This window comes from Anopheles marshallii, chromosome 2, assembly GCF_943734725.1.
Source record: "Anopheles marshallii chromosome 2, idAnoMarsDA_429_01, whole genome shotgun sequence".
Lineage (NCBI taxonomy): Eukaryota > Metazoa > Arthropoda > Insecta > Diptera > Culicidae > Anopheles > Anopheles marshallii.
Window position 1 is genome coordinate 11,434,711 of NC_071326.1, and position 7,453 is coordinate 11,442,163.

Below are 7,453 nucleotides of genomic sequence, written 5' to 3' on the forward strand. Positions count from 1 at the left end.
ACCTATAATCGCCTTCCAACTACCGTGCACGATAATTGATGAATGCCATTGCTCACCGGACTTTGCCGGACGCGTGTTATAGGCACACATGCGAAACCATCAAAGCATGAGCTGGAAAAGAAGAGGGGGGTGTTCGTTTGATTAAATGATACAGATAGGCTTCGGGAACGCAGACGATCCGGAATACAAACCACCTTTGCTCTCATTATTATTCGGATAGAAACAGAAAAAAAACTTACCATTATTGCCAATCACAACCGGATCAGCTTAACGTTTTGTCTAATTACAATAACAATTGCACGCTGTTGTATCTTTAAAAAAAACTCATATATTGAAAGTTGCTCCTTGGTACCTGGGAAGCTAATACATATTTTTATATTTCATGACGAACGCGCAACAACTTTGGCGCTTATTGCACACCGAAACCCTCGTCATAAAAACATCCGAGCGTGATAAACTAAACCGCCGGTCCTTGAACGATCAACGGAACATGTTTTTTTTTTGTTCCTTCCTCCTTAGTCAAACTCACATGTCCTTTGTGTCAGGGTGCGATTGAAATCGCACCGAAAAAAAAGTCCACCTTAACAAAACCCGCCCCTCAGCGTAGGGATCGAAAGACCTCACGGTTCCTGGTGCTTGCCATCACCTATCAACCAGCAGCTCCACATTATGGTCGTCAACGCAGTGCCGTGCGCGCTTCGACAAAAAAAAAACCACCCATTTTGGCACAACATTTCACATCAAATAAACGTTCCGCAAGCCATATCACGATGTATTGAAGGCAACAGCTACAAAATAAACATGGGCGGCCGGTTGAAGCACATTCGCCGATTCATGGAAGACTTCCAATCAACCCGGGGACGGGGTTTCCGTGCAAGGATTGCGTAAGTACACGCTTACGGGGGAAAACAATCGCTAAAAGGTAGTAAAGCAGGGGCAGTAACTTCGATGTAGTTTTGGTACAAGGGTTGCACTAACTTTGGGGGTTCATGTGCTATAAATAAATAATTAAACATTGCTTCAAATTTTGCTGAATGTTGGCCTTTTTTTGTATACAAATAGCAATACTGTTGCTGTCTGATGAAAATAGCATGAGATATACATATGTTCCAATAAAGTTGTGGAACAGTTTTTAGAATGAACTAGATAAACCTTGGGTCTGTTTGTTTGATAACCGGCACAACAGCGTCAAGAGGACTAGGCCTGCCATTTCTGGCTTTTATTACTTTACTTACCTGTAGTTCGGTCTTTACCTCCTGCGTTCGGATGCGATTTTTGACCGGTCCTGTCATGTGAAGACCATATACAGGTCCAGGCCGCCCCAAATCAACGGAGTATGCTGTAGTCTACAAACGGAGGCTCACTACCTTTGTGTGGATATCAATTTGCAATTTTTATGAAAACACACATCATTTACTTACGATTAGCATACCATGAATAATACCTCCTCCACAGTCGTCTAAACAACACAACAAATACAGCAATTGATTTCCCCAATGGTTCAATACAATACTAAGCGGACGAAGCAAATGCAAACCCGCAACCAGGGGAACGAGTGTATAAGTGGCTTGCTTATGGTTTCAACTTTCAAACAAACACTCATAATCAAATAAACGGTCTTTGAAAAATGCATACGTGCCTGTCCGCTTGCAACAAGTTTCAAACTGGTGCCCTTTCGCACACCCTTCACGATAGTGATTTGACATTTTCCATCCGAGGACATATTGAATAAATGAACAGCTTGGTTCATATTACAATCGACAAACTGGCCAGCCAGTTCTCCAACTCCTCGACCAGCTGCAGCGGGTTTGACATATGCCATGAGCATGCCCCGGATCATAACCGTTGCATGGTACCGTTTTCCATCGAATCTGTCCTTAAAAACATCTAAATTATTCCATCCACTACTGATCCACCTTTGCGTCATGCCCGATATTCGCTATACCGGGCGGGTTTTCGCTTCTTATTGCCGTTTCCATTCACAGCATTTGAATGCAGCGTATTAAAATCAAGCGAGCTTTTGAAGCTGTAACTGTACGGTTGCATATTTAAACATTCTAGGAATCTGCTTTGCAGTGATGAACTCTGGAAAGCGCTCCTTTCTCCTTCAGATCACTTTGTGCGCTATAAAATGACAATTCTCACTGCTTATAAACTATTTCTCGCCTGAGACTGTCAAATTATTTCATTGGCATATGCCAATTGCCCTGCTATTCAAGCTGTTGGCCCTTGTCACCCTTGGCAGGGAATGAGTCCGAATAAGGTGTCTCACTGCCAGCTGACGTCTGCAATGTCCAGTCCAGCTCAGCCAACCGAACGGACCAATGGACAGAACTGAAGTTTATTTTAATTGAATTTCCCTTACAATTCAGCCAAAGTCACGGCCAGCTTGTCTCGTAGTGGGATGGCTCGAGAATATCGCCCAAAAAAAAAAAATCCCTCAAACAAGCATTGTGCTTGCTGGGTAAAACTTTTCCCCTAATTCGGAAGACACCGGCAAAATGCTACCGTGTACAGGATCGTTTTATTTCTCTCTTTATTGTGCTGTTTGCCGTACGCGGCACCCATTGCCAGTACACGTCATGAATTATACTTTTTTAACAGCAATAAATAGAGAAATTTACAAACGACTGCAGAACCTTACCTTCCGAAAGGCCCATGATGGACCAACGCGTGAAGCAAATCGTGCAAAGCTCCAGGGGAAAATGGTACTTACCAAATTATTACACCTCTTACGTTGCCACAAGAAGAAAACGACACAGTCATATCCATTTTGAAGTACAAATTCACCACCCTTCAGTGTTTTGGCACTCAGTTTGCAACCAACCCCATGTAGAAGTCTTGGATTTTTGCAATCCTCAACATCTTAGATCCCCTACTGTTCCCACGTGTCGTAGAGGGAAGTAGCGTCTCATTATGAAATCCGAAAGCAATAAGCAACCACTCGTCGAGTGTTTGCTTCTGCCGGACTCACTCTCAACAAAACCAAAAGAAGGAGTTCCGTAGCGGGGAACAGGGAGGCTCCCAACAACCGCCATTAAGTACGCTAAAGAATTAAGAAACTGCCTCGTGGTACCCACCGTTACTGACTGTGGGTTGGCTTTTATCATTGTTCATAATTTTTATGTCTCATTCCAAACCAGCAGTTCCAAACCGCGCCCGTACGATACGAGTGGGATGGTGTGCGCTGGTTCGTTAGCAAATCAGGCTCCGGTCGGTTTATCAGTCTGGCTTTTGCACCACCAGAAGGCTGAAGCATCTTCTCGCACTGTTGCACTCCTCATATCACAATCGAGTATAACTTTGTCATTAATTACTTTCAACCATGTGGCAAAATATATAAATGTTTCGCCACATGCGTCACACGATGCAGTAAATGTACTTTCCGACCCTTTTCATATTGTCTGTTGCCAGATATTCATGTAACCTTTTGTTTAAATTTTGAAACGTTGTGGTAGTGCAAAATATTACTAATCAAACTCTTAACTACTGCTCAACTTCTCTCCCTCAAAGTGTATCCTAATGGTGTAAATGAAAGCAAAAAATACTCAACAAACTCCATCCTTTGTCGAACAAAAAAAATCTAAATACACAAAGAAAACTTTGCCAACAGTACACAAAACCGATGAGTGTGGAGGTAAAATTTATTACTACAAAACATGTCGGCACAATTTAGTGCAAAGTTGGTGAAACCCACAATGGGATGCAGTAAGTTGTATCAGGTTCTACTGCAACCGATGCAATATAGCTTGGGATGGGATAACGAAACTAGGTGTAGAGAAAGTGTTTTGCAGTGCAGTGTCGAGTGTTGTGATAGATTAAGAGCAAAACCGTCCCACCCGCCGGCGCGTTCGGCACACCGACAATGAACCAGCAAATAAATAAGTAATTGCAAGTGTGAATACAAAGTTTGATTTGCTTTCGAATGCAATTGCAATTTCGCTGAAGTCGATTGTTTGTATGGCAAACCTTACTCGAGCTAGAGAATAGACTACTTTTCCCATGTTCTCCCTCCATTTCCGTGTCGGAACTTTATTTATTGCAAATGAAACGAATGCCCTAAGGCATTTCCAACGAAAACCTTTTGTCCTGCATACCATTACAGGGGACTTGGGGAGAGTGCGAGATAAAAGCACACGTTAAAAATGCTTTCACCGAACATTCATGACTAAGCAGGCTTAGAATTGTTGTAAAGAAATTGATAAATCCCAAAGCCAACTTAAAACATCGCCAACCACAGAACCACACAAATGTTTCTGTTTTCCATTTCATCGCCACGTTTGCTATGAGTTCCCGCACGTTGTTTTATGTCGTTCGTTGCGACATTAATGTAGCAACCAATATGCATTGCAGCGGACAGTGCTTTTCCCCGCGCAAACCATGCGGCACTAATCCATCATCGTCAAACAAGGTTTACATCGCCAAATCGTATCACGTCCTATCCCACCAACCAGCTCCATGGACTGTGCAAAGTGTAAACATGTTTACATTTTTATTTCGCCCAACGTTCGTTATCGCCACCAAAAACCATCCAGAAGCCCCCGTGTTCGGGATGGGGTTCCGGGCGAAATTTATCGATGCCCACGTTCATAAAACACTCTCTAGCCGGTCGCCGTTTCATGGTGAATTCGGTTAGCAGCATAGTATCACCCTACCGGTGATCCGGTTGGAAAAATGATTTGCTACACTTTTTCACCGTCAGCCATTTCTCGCACACTTACGCATTGAACACTCCACTATAAACAGAGCTACTGACGAGGCCAGCTGACGCGTCAGCGCTTGCACCTTGCACGGTTTGCAGCAGCAGGAACAAAAAAACACCAAACGAAAAACAAAAACATATCCCAAGCTCCCATAGCGCGAGAGTGACTATTACATGCACGGTACCGACCACGCCAATGAAATGCTACCAAACACGCTCATCCCGGTTGGCCTCGTCATGTACGGGTGCCATAAAATTGGTACTACATTCATAAAAAAGCAAAAAACGAAAATAAAAAAAAATACAAATTCCACCACCCAATAAACAATTTAACTCTCGCTCACCGTACAGCACCGAAACAAAGCAAAAAAAAACCAAATCCATAACCATAACAACATCAGCCACAGGACACATTCACCAACACGCACCCGGGACCAGGGGGAAGTTTCGGATTGCTGTGCCGAACATTTCGCCATCGTGATGTCAACACTTTTTTTCTCTCTGTGCCGTGCCGTTGCTTTCTCTTTCGCAACCGGAACTGGTACCTCGATTACGCTGCACGCTGAAAGTCGATCGCAAAAGCCAAATGTATCTATCTTGTCGTCACATTCGAATGGTCAAACAAAAAAAAAAGAGAGAAAAAAAACTCACACACATAAGCAAGGCTGGGCGCCTCCATCACCTTCTACGCATGGAGGGGAAAATGGAGGCGCCCGGTCATTCGTAGTATTAGCTCGTGCGAAAGCATCTCGGAAGCTCGACCTCGACCACTGGCAATCGTATTTCGGGTAAGGAAGGAGATAGAACGAAGGGGTGGGGGAGGGGGAGTAGAAAGCACGGAGCAGGTGTTGTTATGTGTGACTGTACATGTGTGTGCCCGGGGATGAAAGCCATTCCGATTATGGTCACCAGCAGCAAATGATGATGAAGATGTAGCGGAATGTTGAAAATCCAGGATGTACAGTGAAGCTGGGGGTGTGTCAGGGAAAAGTGCCATAACACGCTACATAACGTCTATCATGCCTGGATCTGGCGAGCCCTAGCTGAGGCACGGTATCCCAGAAAATCCACTGCTTACGCCCCCCGTACTGGACGTCCTCAATGGCTTCCGACGCGCAATTTACTATCCATCCATGGTCCATCCATTTCGTCTCACACCCGTTCACATTTGGCCGACGGCCATCTTCTATGCAAGCTTCACCACAGTGGTTTGTCATGTTCCAGGGGTTGCAACACTGCCCGTTTGGCCACTGGGACGAAGGTAACGATAACTCCGACCGAATGGACCACCCAGGGCAACCCTAGCAAATGCTATCCTTTCAGTTCATTGAGAGTATATCTAATGGTCTGAAATGGCACTGGAATCGCTTGTACCTATTTCAGTTTAATAATCCCCCGCACCAACATCCCGGCCATTCGCACACACTGCTGACGGTAGCACATATCTCGGAAAAAAGATAAAGATATAATCGCCACTTAAAATGCCATAAGCCTTACACCGTCACGCATTATAGCCACTCCGTTGTGGGCTGTACGATGGAAGATGGCCAGGAACAGTAGGCATTCGGAAATAAAGCAGAAATTACAGCAAAAAGGCATGCCACACGATGGCGCAGCACAAAAACAGAAACCTTTAAAACGCTACCGCCTATCAGAATGTTCCGGAAATACAAAACCCCTCACTCAACTGCGGGCTTCAGAGTTGCAGAATTTTTGAAGCTTAATTCACTAAATACATACATAATGGATAATTTTTCAAACGAACACAAATGGGAGTTACACTGCATGTGCCATGTGTAAATGTTCACCACTCGAATTCGCTAGTTCAAATGCAAATACTAAAAGCCTTGACATTTTGTTTGTCGTTGACGAAAAGGCTTCGAATGCAGCTCTGCAACCACTCAAAACATGCGCATATAAAGTTGTACATATTTTCACAAATTCCCCCACAATCCGTCCAACATTTGTTAGGTTCCATTTGGAATTGGATCTGCTCGAAAGCGCTGCTCAATTTTCTCGCATGAATACACGTAGCACAACTACGGTTGACTTCGAGAGGACATCTGTCAAGAAGAAGCAGACATGATTTGTTAAGCACCGTGCTAAAATGTCAAATGCGCAGCATGATGAAGAACCTTCCAAATTGTACACAATTACGTCAATAAAAATAAATTGAAACAGATCTTCTCGTCTCTAGCGGGTTTTGCTAGCTCGGCCGCACAATCTCACTCGCACGGTGTACATACAAAGGATGTACATGTGGTGCCCTGTTCTTGGAAACCGGTTGGCACACCGGGTTTCCATCGACAGGAATAAATGCAGGCAGGGTTAATTTGAAAGATTTCGGCTGGTGGTTGGGGCAGGAGACGACGACCATACGATGAGCTCATATCTTTTTCGGATGATTTCATCGCCTCGAGCGATGACTCTCGCATGCACGATGCAAACATAAGTCATATTAAACATTGCCTGCTATGACAAGATCATCCCCGGGTAGTGTAAAACTCACAAAAGATGAATTTCTTCGGAATGATTAATTTTCGTTTGCTTATGCTCCATTTCTGTTTTATGAAAAATGCCCGATTTACACTTTGCATTAGAATGATCATGCGGCTTGCTTTGCCCGTTTGTTTGCAATTATTTCTTTTTTTTTAATTTTTCATATATTTATGACATTCGATGTGTAGTGAATTAGGTCACGTGCCATAATGTCTTCTGCCGAATGAGCGCGTGTTGGGATAGAACACGGAC